Genomic DNA, 13,836 nt, shown 5'->3' with positions numbered 1-13,836 from the left:
GTATCCTGTCCAACAGTCCTACCACCTATTTCTACCGCACACTCCGTAATGATGGCTGTGGGATTATCGTTAGTTCTTTCAACATTAAGACCTTCCTCCTCGGTTAGAGCTGAATATCTGTTCTGCAGCGATATACTGAATTCCTCTACTTTCCCTCTTACAGATAACTCGTTAATGGGCTGCCGCTTTACTAATTTCTTCCGTTCCCTTCTCAGGTCTAAGCTAATTCGAGACAATACCATTCTGTGGTCGCTACAACCCACATTTCCAAGACAACCTGCACGATACCAGGGTGAGTGCATAGTATGAAGTCGATTTCATTTCTGGTCTCGCCATTGGGGCTTGCAGAAGAATGCATTCATGATCCGTAAATTATTTCTGTCTGCGAACTCTACTAATAACTCTCCCCTGCTATTCCTGGTGCCTATGCTATGGTCGCCAACCGCCTGAATCTCCGACCTGCTTCTTGCCTACCTTCGCTCTGAGGTCGCCCATTAGTGCAGTGCATCACCTCAGTCAGTACTTATTGGCGTTTGCTATAAGCCTCCTAACAACCCAGATTTATCTCGAAAACTGAGTGGCGCGTAAAATAAATTAAAACCAAGCACCCTAACACCAGCCCTCTCCTCTTCGGAGATATCAATTTTCCGAGTATTGATTGGAAAATTCTATTCACTGTTGGTAACAGGAATACAAACAAATTTCTCGACGTTTGCCTTAATTTTAATCTCGTTCAAGCAAAATCAGAACCAACCCGTGTGACTGAAGACTGCGCTGATATTGTCGACCTAGTACTAACGGATAACCCTGAATGCATTCATTCAATCACATATCTACCAGGTGTCAGCGACCACCAAGTCATAAATGCAGACTTCCCGATTAAACCACTTCTACGTTCAACCAACAAATGAACCATCCGACTGTATGATAAAGCGAACGATACTGCAATAAATAATGAACTTCGTTCATTTTTACAAATTTTTCAATCTAACTTTAATCAAAGATCTATCCATGATAATTGGTCCCTGTTTAAGAGGACAGTTGAAGATTTAGTAGATAGATTTATTCCAATAATTAATATAAGAACTAACCCCCAAAACCCTTGGTTCACAAACGCACTGAAACGCCTCGAAAACAAAAAGAAGCGTCTTCTACGTTCAGCCAGGTGGAGGCTAGCCAAAAAGCATGGAACAAGTACTGCAAAGCTGAAAAGCTTATTTTCTAAATATTCGTGAAGCCAAAAGTACTTTGTTTCCATTCCGATCTGCCTAAAGTGTTCATTACTAACCCCCGTAGGTTCTGTCAAGTCATTAACCCGCGCCCCACACCCACAATTTCTACCGCCGATGCATCGGGTGAAACCATCTCTGATACCGAATGCGCCAACACGTTCTACGCAGCCTTTTCAACCGTGTTTACACTTGAAACACGTCCGGCATTTCTTCAAACCCCGCAATTACTCAGAATAACACGCCTCCTCTTACATTTTTTTTTCAGCAGTAATTTTGTCACTAACAGAAAACATCAAACTTTTATCCTCCGCCGGCATCAACTATATCGATTGCTCAAATACTGAAGAATACCAAAGGTACCCCCCCCCCCCCCTCGTCAAAAGTATAAGGCCCAAGGGGTTTGCTTGGGAAGCCTGCTGCATGCCTCGTTTGGCATCCTCAGCGACCGTAACCTCTCGAATGAGGAATGGTATTGCGTCTTCAATCCTGCCAAACTTTGGACTGCTAGATATGCTAAGGAGTCCCGCTTAACACTTTAGAAGCAGACCCCTCGGGCTGCATACTTTTGACGGGGGCTGTACATGTTCATCTCTATTGTGCTTGTTATTCTCTCAGTCGCTCCTCACGGGCCAACTTCCCAAAGTCTGGAAACACGGGAAGGTCGTTCCAGTCCACAAATCAGATAACGAGAACTCACCGCTAATTTACCGCCCCATCTCTCTAGTGTTCCTTGCAAAAACATGGAAGATGTCACCTATACCCACATCATGACACATCTTCATTCTAACTTTTTCCATCCTGCACAGCACGGATTTCGCCGGGGTTAGTCCTGTGAGACCCAACTTGCCACATTCTTACACAATCTGCACGCTAACCTTGATTCTTATGTACAGAGTGACATCGTATTTTTAGATTTTACTAAATCTTTTGATAAAGTACTCCATAAGCGCCTAATGATAAAACTATCGGACTAAACTTGCACCCTGATATTTTGAAATGAATTGAAGAGTATTTGACTAATCGTTCCCAGTTTGTCTCTGTTAATAACAAGAACTCTAATCCATTCTTAGTCACGTCAGTCGTACCGCAGGGATCTGTGCTGGGCCCGCTACTTTTTCTCATATACATTAATGATTTGCCGTCACAAGTAACATCTAACATACGTATGCTCACTGACGCCTGTGCAATTTATTGTGCTATTCTTACCCTCCCCGACCAATCTTCTGTTGAAAATGATCTAAATGCTTTTCAGGACTGGTGTAATGAATGGCTAATGGAACTTAACTGACATAAGTGTAAATCTCTGTCCAGCCACCGTCGCCGTAATCCTCGCATCTTACTTTATGTAATCTCTGAAGTTCCTGTACAACTAGTACAGTCATACAAGCACTTAGGCATAATAATCACTAGCGATCTTTCTTGGAGTTTGCACATTACTAACATAATATCGTCAGCGAACAGGACGTCAGGATTCTTAAAACATAATCTACATCATGCTCCTCTACATGTAAAGTATTAACCTACAAATCATTCGTCAGGTCTAAGGCGGAGCAAGTTGGTACATCATATATAAGTAAGCTGTTTTACTTATATGTCAGGTCTAAACTAGAATATGAATCGCCCATTTGGAATCCTCATCAAGCTTATCTTGTTAAGGCTCTCGAATCTGTTTAGAATCGCGCTGCACGTTTCATTCATTCATCGTATTTCATATGACATCAGCGTTACGTCCTTAAAAACAGCATCTGGATTATCACCCTTATCGCTCCAACGTCGCATGGCCAGTCTATCTTTATTTCACAAAATTTTTCAGAGCTATATGCGCATCGCACCTTATTATCTTCCTCCATATCTCATCGTACCAGCCATCAACTACAAATTGCCCGTCATCGTTCTCGCACTGTCACGCTTTCAAATTCCCTTTTTCCTGGCACAGCCGCAGACTGGAACGGCCTTCCAAACAACATTGTTATCATCACGTGCTCATCACAGTTTGTTGAAAATGTAAACTGTTTTTTTTAATCTTGCCACCCCTTATGTAACACCCCTTATTGGGGCCTTTATGGTAATAAAATGAAATCAAATAACATTTAGCGTTCTGGGTTGCTTGACGAATTCGAAAAATATTTACCTGTGCTGCGGACTCCGCGTTTCAGTGTTGCAGTTGTCGAAGATTTATACGAGGAACTTTACGTTACTACAATATGAGAAGTAGTGACCAGGGGCCGCATTCTATAAGCTGTCCATTATTCGTCGTCTATTTTGCGTCCATTCGGTCCTCCGTCGGTGTTCACTGAGATGTACCCACAGTTTTCAAGCGTATGGGCCAGGCGTCCCGGCCAACGAGCAAAAGGCGACTGGGCCTCACCCCTGGCTGCATATCGCAGCCAACGGCACAAAATGGCTAGGCCCGGTCGCCTGCTGCTGACAGAGCGCTGCGATGCATTTTGCCACGTGCCCACCCTGCCCATGCTAATCAGCTCATTGGTCGAGAGACCGCCTCCCGAAGAACTTCAGTAAACGTTATCGCAGTATAAAACAGCCACGTGAAAGGAAGACAGGACGGCGCGCTACCTACAACAACGGTCTCCCCAAGAATGGACCTGCACAAGCCCCCACTGCAGCCCTTGCAAAGAAGCGGCAAATTAGACCCTGTTCCAGTCCCCACTGACCATTCAAGCTCTCTTAACCTTTCGTTTAAACAGCGCCCAGTTTGGCCAATGTACGCCACACCACATGTGAGGGGCACGTGATAAACTACCCCCTTTTTTCAATCCACACTACGGTCATGTTTAGTCCCGCACGTGTCTGCGCATTTATTCGAGGACACAACGTTCTCTTCTTGCCCATTCTTGAGGAGACCGTTGTTCTAGGTAGCGCGTCGTCCTGCCTTCCTTTCACGTGATTGTTTTGTGTTGCACTAACGTTTACCGAAGGATATGCACCAACTCGCCCAGCAACAAGTTTCACTTGGATTTCCGAAGAACTACCTGTGCAAAACTTAGCCTCAGGGGAGCTCGGCAAGAGCAGCCTTGTTCTCGCAAGCCCCACCGGTGGATGCGTTTAAAACAGCCACCTGCCGGAGCACTGCGCCAGGAGTGGTATGACTCGCCGAGATCTCTGAATCTATGATGCAGTCCGATCAGGTCAGTCTACCAAGGGAGCCTTACTTCAACAAAAAAAAAAACTAACATCAAATAATACTGAAACAAAAACTGTCCACCTTTTTCAGGGCAGGAAGCAGGGCGGGTCCCAAACTGCGCCACTTCCATTCGTGCCCAGTAATTCTGGACAAAAGCATTTTTCAACGGGCAATAGTTTATGAACTCATTTTTTCCCTCATATCGTAATATTTCACTAACAATCAATAGGTCACCAGATTTCCCCTCGGCAGGCTCACATTTTTTTTTTTGCTATTAAAGCTCTCGCTAACGTTAGAAACGTTCCCCACTGGTTTTCTACGTCAGCCTCAACTACTCGTTGCGAGCGGTGGAAAAATTTTAAAAGAAAGATTTTGCCACGCATCGGAAGAATGAATGATTTCCTTTGCAGTAACTTAAAACTTTAGTATTATAACTTATAATATTCCAATACTAAACATTTTTGTCCAACAACAGGGCGAATGCACAGATACAGCTTACTGCGCTGTGCTGTTTTTCAAGAAAGGCGTCTTTCCGACTGCACATCGGAAAAGACGAAAAGTGCGCGAGTAGTAGCGCCACATTTCCATCTCCGTACAGCCTACAACACTTGCGCTCTATTCTGCGCGCACAGTTTTCGAGCCCGGCCGCTCGAAGAAATCGATCGATTTATGTTCTCATCTAACGACTTGTACGCTTTATGAACCGTATAGACACGAAGGACGAAACCAATCGATAAGGCAGACAGATTGGTGCTTTAACGATGGTACGTCTGGCAACTGCGCACAGCTGCGACAAGGTAGGAAATCAACAGTGTGGAGGGAAAATAGCACTAAGCGACGCACGCAAAAAAGTATCTTCATATCCATCTGGAACTGGGCTAAGTTCATTAAGGCACGTACTACCAAACAGTGCGCAAAAGAAGACACGGGCAGAACAAGGAGGCCACTTTGTCTTCCTCCAAAAATTCAAATTAAGGCACAGCAGTACACCGTCTGCTTAGTGTTATTGTTGCACTAAAGATGAAAAAAAGTAAAAAAAAACAGTTAGGGCCCGGTACTTTTGACCCCGCGTTTACAATTTTCGTCTTGAAGGTCACTGAAAAAAACACTCGAAACTTATAAATTAATTTCTTAATTAGGCGAACTACTTTTTTGTGGTGCTCGGGCAAACTACTTCCATTAAATTTTCAAGCGTTCATTTTAGAGGTCATAAAATTTAGCTGTGGTTTAGCTCTGATTAAACCTAGTCGAGTAGCGATAGCTACAGAGCCCCGGCTGCGCTCCTCTGGCTGGCTCCTCTTGAGCCTCTTCAGCGCGCCGTCTCAACACCCTCTAGTAATCTAGGTGGTGTTGGCCGTCTCCACTTCATTTCTACGGCGATCCCTGGCCTCCTTCAGGCTGGCCGACTTCACACCATCCATACTGTGGCCTCAACTATAAAATATGGCTGCGGCGACGCAAGCTCTCCCCTTCTATACTCCCGGTTATCACAGCGCGGGGTGTGACGTCATACAGAGGGCGCAGCGTGCGCTCAACGACATTAGCGGCGGCCGCGCGGCGACCGCGACGAGCCGAGTTGCCGGAGAATCGAGGCCCGTGGAGCCAAGTTGCCGGAGAATCGAGGCCCGTGGTGTGACGCACACAGAGGGCGCGGCGAGCGCGCCAGTTGTGGCGGTTGCCAGGCAACGGCGTACGCCCGCGCAGCAATCGCGACGAGCCGAGTTGCTGGAGAATCGAGGGCTGTGGTGTGACGTCACAGTGTCGCCACAACTCAAAGGGCGGCGACGGCGAAGAGGCGAAAACCTGGCGTAATGTGGCTGTCGCTACAATAGCTTTGTCGAATGGAACCCGACGCTGATGCAATCGGCCCAAACTGCTAAATCCTAGGCAATAAATTTGTAGAGTACGCTATAGGCTGGCGTATTCTGCACTCCTCAGTGCTTCGTAATCAGAGCAAACGGGCAAATCGCGGCGTTGACGTAGTTTTCTCTGTCCCCACTTCGTCACGCTGCTGTCGTGACCGCAAGGCAGGACTGACCGATGCTCTTACGATAGGGAAGCCCATGACAGACCAGGGACGCCAAGAGAAGGTTTTTGTATATACAGTAGAGCTCACTTATAACGGCCGCAGATTTAACGAACGCTGGCTTATTACGAACGAGGGCGCTCTTAACGTCAAAATTTTTATTACAGACATGGTAACACGTATCAAATATTTCAGGGGTTATATCTAATGTGGGTTTGATTTCAGAGCACATGTCACTTTTCTGGGTGTTTGTTTCTTTAGCACTCAATCTTCGTCAAAAGTTAAATACAGGCCAGTCCACCTTGTGAATAAAACGGTTGTCAGTTTGCGCTACGTCTTGTCGGTGTCTTGCTTTATGTCCTTTTCTTGTGCACCTTAGCAGCGGAGTATTCGTACGGGCTCCTCATGATCCATGAAGAGAAGGATGTGTTAGAACGTGAAGTTAAAAAAAATGTGCACAAGATGATGACATGCGCAATATGTGCCAGGCTGAAGGGTAAATGGGACATATTAAGGCGAAACCCTTTAATGTCTCATTCCCCCGTCCGTCCGTCCGGCGTTACATCCAGCGCCTGGGGTGCCTCATCGATGAGCGCAGCTGCCAAAAGGTGACGTCATCTTCGTCGACAGGTGGAGCTGTCGGCGCGGCGGCGTCGAGCGCTGCTTCATCGTCAGTCGGTGTGCGGCAGCTAGTGGAGGAGGATGGCTCCCAAGCGGTGAAACCGTAACAAACATAGGCAGTCACTGGCACACGAAGTAGTGCGACAAAAGCTCTCGCCTAGCGCACTTTAGGCTGCCAAAGTGCCGCCGTAGTTTTTTTCATACTAAATAGTTTAGAACAGAAGAACGTTATACGCGGAATCTGCACATTTTACAAAAGCGTTGGATGAAATAAATGAAGCATATTTTATAAGCTACTCGTTATGAAGACGGAAATTGCTTCGGTTAATTGAAGCTTCTCTGTCATGTCGCACGCAGTGTGTCCAAATTAATTACTTTAACTCAGCAGTAAGACACGTTCAGGGCGGAGTATCGCATCGCAGCATATCAAGGCCACTCCTCTTCGACACCTATATGAACGATATTGTCATCGTAGAACCTACCACGCGTTTAATCATGTATGCGGACGGCACGAGCATAATTATTTCTGGCAGCAGCTTCGACCTAGCACCCTGTGCGCAAAATATGCTAAAGAAATTAGAATCATCGGCAGATACTTATTCATCGCCGTTAATGCGGCCAAATCAAAAATAGTAAATTTTTGCCCCCCCCCCCCAAAAAAAAAAAAGATTTCTACTACCTCCAACGAACTTCACTATAAATTGGAGAACACAAAAATAGCAAAATCATTCAGATCATAAGGTGTACCGGTCCTCATTCTGTTCCCAAATGGATTACTGTACTCTGGTATGGGCCACCACAACAAATCGAAACCAACAAAAATTATGTGTATTAAAAAAAAAGATGCTTAGAATAATCTACGGTTTTCCTTACGGACATGCAACCAAGCATTTATTTAACACATTCAGTATTGTAAACCCGCTGAATCTTTATATTTATTGGTTAAACAAATATTAAAGAAAAGAAGGAAAATTCATTTAAACGCGATTTACCAGTTAGCCTCACTCCAGAAATTTCACACTCCATAGACGTCACAAGCCACACTGTACATTATCCGCTGTACTGACGAATTGCGGCCACCAGATGCTCAACTATCGACTCCCATTGACGTTAAACAGGCTCATTATTTAGATATTGATGTTCTTTGCGCCCCACGAGCATCAGAAGTTTTATCAATGCAGATGTTATTTGACTACAGCCACTCTTGGACGTGAGCACCACCATCACCACCACTTGTATGATATGAAGCTCTGGATTGTGCATTGTCCTTTTTCGCTAGTTACATCACAGGTATGAACATTAAATACATTCTTAAATACTGTTTTCTTAAATTTAGTCCCCACACCCATTAGTTTCGCTTCCGGCTGATGCCACTGGAAAGTGACACTGGGCCGAATTTGGCCATCGCCTTTGCGACCTCTTTCAACCAACCTTGGCTGGTGCGCCGCTGAGAGGAAACAGCGCTCTAGAGGGACAGGTTGGGCCCGTGGACAGTGACAACTTGTAAGACATTTCAGGATCCGCGCTGAACCGTACACACGTATTCATGACGTCAACCCTTTTAGTGCGCTGGCACTAAGACCCCCACTCGCCGATTTCGCCACTGTCAGCCTGGCGACGCGGATTACACGGGAAGAGCAGCCTTGGTCTTACAAGCGCCTGCGCAGTACCCGCCATCGCAGGGCAGTTGCACAATCGCTCAACCGCTGCACCACTGCGCCAGGAGAGGTATGGGGACTCCCAGGGACCTATGACTGTAAAGTAGACAATGGCCAATTCCACATATACAGACACTAGCCCACTAACGCTATCGTGCCATTCCCTTAAGGCGGAGCTTAAGTGTCCCCCTCCAGTTTTAGTGCGCTAGCACAGAGGCCCCCACTAACCGATTTCGCCGATCTTTGTCTGAAGCTTGCTTGACCTGGAAAACCGGGCCTAAAACCGAAACCGAAGTGAAAATCGAAGTGCTAGCGCACCTAATTCGCATCTGCCCTAACCGATTTAGGCCAAATTCGCATTTGGCCTAAAGACCTCCGTCATTTTTTTGCGTAACTCCTGGTAAAACAACCCCCCCCCCTTCCTCCCCCAACCAGGGTACGCTGGCAAGCTGGGTCCGAGTGCCTTAGAACGTACAGTCGTGCGCAAAAGTGCAGAGACCACGGGAATGGCGGTGGTTGCGATTTGTCTGTGTATAAAGGCGTGTCTGGAAGAAATGGGTAGAAAGACGGGTTAACTTATTTGGTCAGGCACCCTATGCATATCTCGAAAGCAGGCGCTGCGCCGAGAGAAAGCGCTGGCGCGCAGTTCTGTCAGTTCGCGTGGTCTCTCCACATTTGCGCACGGTCTCTCCACTTTTGCGCAAATACAAAAAGATATGGACGAAGGATATGTCACGTCTGCTGTGTGTGGTAAACCTGTAGAAACAATGAAACACCTCATACTCAAATGCGATGGTATCCATCCGGATGTCGATGCAGGCACAGTCACTCTTCCTGAGGCCCTGGGGTTTAAAGATAGCAATGGTCATGTAAATAAATCTGCAGTGGAAGTTAGCAAAAAGCGATTGGAAGATTGGTGGCTGAAAAGCAGAGAGGTGACATAAGGTTAGAAGTGTAGGAAACCGTACGTAAAGATGATGGCGAATTTTAATGAGAATTTAGAACAAAGTGAGACAAAAAATAAAGAAAAAAAGCCGAGCATGGTGGCGACTGCCACCACCCCATTTCAAAGGGGACGCTCCTGTCTTCCATCCATCCATCCATCGTGCTACCATGATTTGGGATTATGGACTTGTATGGAAGCAATCGCTAAAAATTACATCTACGTACCTTGGCGTCTCTACAGGCGGTGCACGATTGGAACGATATATCGATTGGAAGGCTGCGATTGGAACTGCAGCTTTTACCACACTCGCTAGCCGACTTATTCGTTTTAATGCTTCTCATTACACAATGCGTAACGGCTTCCTAGTAGCCGTGCGTCCCAAAAACGGAGTAAACGTATCGGCAGATTGACCCAAACTTTGGGTCGCTTTACGGCGTCCGCAAAAAGATTTCCTGAGCGAACCGTTCGCGATCGAAGTATAGCCGTACGCGGCTTTGTGTCCACCAGCGAGCGGCCTGTGAAAGCACACACACGACAACGGCCGTCTTATCGCTGCCGGACCTCGTGTCAACAAGAGCGGCGCGATAAATATAGGCGCTTTGTCGGCCGGCGACTGGACGCGGCCCACATCGATTCCTTCCAAGGCCGTGAACCGTGGCTCACGCGGCTAGCGCTCGCTTTGGACTCAGTGGCCTAAGCGGCCGACGGTGGGTTTTTCCGAGAAAATGAGCGCGCGCTTACTCTACCAGCGTTTACACCAACAGTGTCGGGTCAGGAGATTCACATAGTGGTTAGAAGCAGCGCCACGTCCTCGTCCTGCCGCACACAACAGCGACTGCTGTTAGACTCGTTCTTGGGTTTAACGTCCGCGTTGTGGGCTGGCGCTATAGTCGGCGTTACCGGAGGGCGGCAACCGCGACAACCATTCGGGGAGGGGTTACTGTGAAAGGAGGACATGAGTTGCACTGACATAACAAATGACGTCACTAAGACGGGCTGTGGCAACCAACCACGCTGAGTTGTCCGAACCCAGTGACGTCACGAGTGACGGCGTAGTTCCTCTCGCTCGTGACTCCTCCCACCGTTCTGACTACCTCCCAAAACGCATGCACAGACTTTTGGTTCAGCACCTCAAACACATCTCCTCCGACTTCTCAGATCACAAGGCTTCCTTCGTGAGTATCAAGCACTGGGAGAGAACTGCTACTCGAAGAGCAAGTGCGAGTATGTCTGAAAAATGAAAAGAGAAATCTGTGCAGTCACATATGTATGTCACTCTCAAATTCTTTGTCTAAATATAGCGGGAAATGAAAATACCCCCACAACTGTCACAGGACCTTGCGTTACTCAGTGGTAACTGTGCTGTGAGTTTTTATGCTTCACTCAAAGTTAATGACGCGATAAGCTTTCGCTAGCCTCACAAGAATTGTCTAAGCACCAATAGTGAGCGATTTTTGAAATAGCTTCGAAAATATCTGCGTTCTCGGCGCTGTCAAGGAGGAAAGAGGGGCCTCGTGAGGTGCAGACTAAGCGTCTAGGCCAAGCAGTGTCGGAGACGACAGCAAGGGCGCCAGCGGATGCGGAAACTGGAAAAATGACTCAAGAATATCGAGTTCATCGTAATACATTTAAATACTCAATTTTTTGTGAACACACTTGTCAACTGGAACAAACTGCTGAAGTGCGTAGTAGTTAGCCCAAATTTGGAAACGTTTCTTTCTAATTTGAGAGCCTTCAGTGTGTGAACTTGCAGTCTGTTCGTTTGATATGTATGTGTATACTGTAATATGCACACGATCGTATCATGTGTCTATGTATTCAAGTGCATTTTATGGTATTTCATTGTGATATTTTGTGCTCACCCTTGCTTGGAGTCAAAGCGACTCTGCAGTATAAATAAATAAATAAATAAATAAATAAATAAATAAATAAATAAATAAATAAATAAATAAACTGTTCAACATCGTCAGACTCTTTCACCCCGCTGTGCGTATAGGTATCCCTCTCTCGCTCTCAGTGATGCCGCAGTCACTCGAGTGTCGTGCCCAGCCCACGCAAACGCGGCCAATGTGACCTGTTGTAGCCAAAATGCCGGCGCAACAAGATGACCCGTACCACAGGCCTGAGACGAGAAGGTTAAGCCCCCTTGTGTGACGGTCGAGCCAGAGGAAGCAACAGACTGTTCGAGCTGCCACGCCCGCGAAGAGAAACCAGACAGCGAGGGTCACCCTACACCACACGAAGCGCCTTACTGTTTTCTCTATCTGGTTTTGGGCCAGTCATGCCACGGTCGGATTCGAGGCAGCGAGTCCGGTCGTGGTCGTGCCGCTACACAAATGGCGTCACAGGTTTGTCATTGCATACTTCTTGGTCACGGAAATGAGAGACAATTGAGGTCTAGAAAAAATCTGTGTGCATTTAATTTAAGCCTTTAAAAGAGCGCTCATGCAGAAATAAAATCAGTTGTTGAAATTTTCTGCCGTGCCAGCAGTTTATTTACCACCACTTTCATCATGCGGTGGATTAGCGGTGGGAAAGCGAGTCACCTCTTCCAAGAAATGGTAGGGAGCGGGTTCCAGATATCACTCAGTCGCTTCGATTTGGGTGCACTCGCTGCAACAGTTGCATAAAGCTCTACAGCGATGCCGCGAGCGTGTAGCGTTAGTTCCGGTAGTTCAAGTGTAGCTTGGCACTGGCTGTTTCCAAAACGAATGGTCGAGTGCAAACCTGGTCGTCTGCTGGCCTTGGCATCGCTAACCAAGTGCAGCCAGCTGAGTGCCGCCCACATCAGCTGCCGCCAGCATCCCGAACCATGTGAAGATTTTTCAAACAGCACATCGCAATAAAGTGTTGCCATGAGCCAGCCACACCTCGCGGAAGATGGCGCGAAACGTGAATGCGTTCTTTTGCTGAACACGACTGACGTGTGCATCAAGCTGTATGCACATGCGTTTACTTTTAATGCAAAAGCACGTTTAGCCTGCTCCCAGCGATATCGACGATGACTCATGCGAAGAAAATGAAGCCTCAGACTAGGTGTGGGAATGGGTGTGCATGGCCATGGACCAAGCAAAGCTCAATTTTGGTGATGGCCCTGCAGGGTAAGCCCCGCCGCGGTGGCTCAGTGGTTACGGCGCTCGGCTGCTGACCCGAAAGACGCGGGTTCGATCCCGGCCGCGGCGGCCCAATTTCGATGGAGGCGAAATTCTAGAGGCCCGTGCACTGTGCGATGTCAGTGCGCGTTAAAGAACCCCAGGCGGTCGAAATTTCCGGAGCCAAAATATGGAAGGAATTGTCGATCGAGGTAAAAGTAGCCAGAAACTATAAATTGACCTGTAAATGGCATTACAAGTCTAATCAAATTCTGCCTGAAACTCTCGGTTTGTGAATTCTGCTTTGATACTTTCTTTTTTATTTGGGTTGTTACAGTTTTTCTTGTGCAATTTTTCTTTTCACAGCATTATGCTAAGTGCTTACATACTTCTTTTTCTTTTATTTTGGAGTCATCTGCATTATTTCTTTTTCATTTGTGTTGCGCATATTTTCTAAACGTGCACTAGTAAAGTAGTACACCTGCGTCTACATTATCGTTATTTCTTCAGTTATGACCCTTTTAACGTGACAACCATTACGAGGCACATCCCTAAGAAAACGCGGCAATGTCACGAGGTCGAAAACGACGCAAGGTCACGTGACAGCACTTCACCGCGAGAGACGTCGCTACAGCGCAAATGTCGACTGAAAATGAAGTCAGAATACTGGAAGTGTTCCCACACGTGCAGCATTTGTCTTGCCTTGCATATACCTCCCGAGAAACGCCACGCCATCTTGCCAGTCAGGTGTTCCTGGAGCAAGGATTATGGGCCCCCAAATTGTCGCACTAGTACGGGACTGGTAGCGTTCGAACCTGCGGGTGATCTAGAACCGAAACTGCTAGTCGCAACTTGCGTCAGGCATCGGTTAGGAGTCGAACTGTCAACCAACATTTACACGGAACCTATTGGAGCCGGCCGGCCTTGAGAGTCCCGGTCCTTTTCGCTGGCAGGTTCGGGCCCGGAAGTTCCCACTGCCCGGTCTAATGTCACGTTCTCCAAACGAAATGTAATTAAGTGGCGGTTATCTGCCTGCTAGAAATTATGAGTCCCAAAAAGAGGGCAGCAAATTAAGCGTTTCGACTGTTCCCCGAAACTCGATATCGAGGTCTAGATTGT

General features: G+C 47.0%; 1 protein-coding gene across 6 annotated transcripts in view; it reads right to left on the bottom strand.

Moving 5' to 3' along the window:
• Window positions 1-13,836, bottom strand: part of LOC149355549 (whirlin-like) — a 266,799-nt gene that overhangs the window by 209,495 nt on the left and 43,468 nt on the right. The gene's annotated exons all lie outside the window — the stretch shown is intronic.

Source organism: Amblyomma mixtum, chromosome 3 (genome assembly GCF_055824585.1).
Source record: "Amblyomma mixtum isolate Tamu chromosome 3, ASM5582458v1, whole genome shotgun sequence".
In the NCBI taxonomy this organism is placed as follows: Eukaryota; Metazoa; Arthropoda; class Arachnida; order Ixodida; family Ixodidae; genus Amblyomma; species Amblyomma mixtum.
This window is presented reverse-complemented; position numbering and strand designations above follow the sequence as displayed.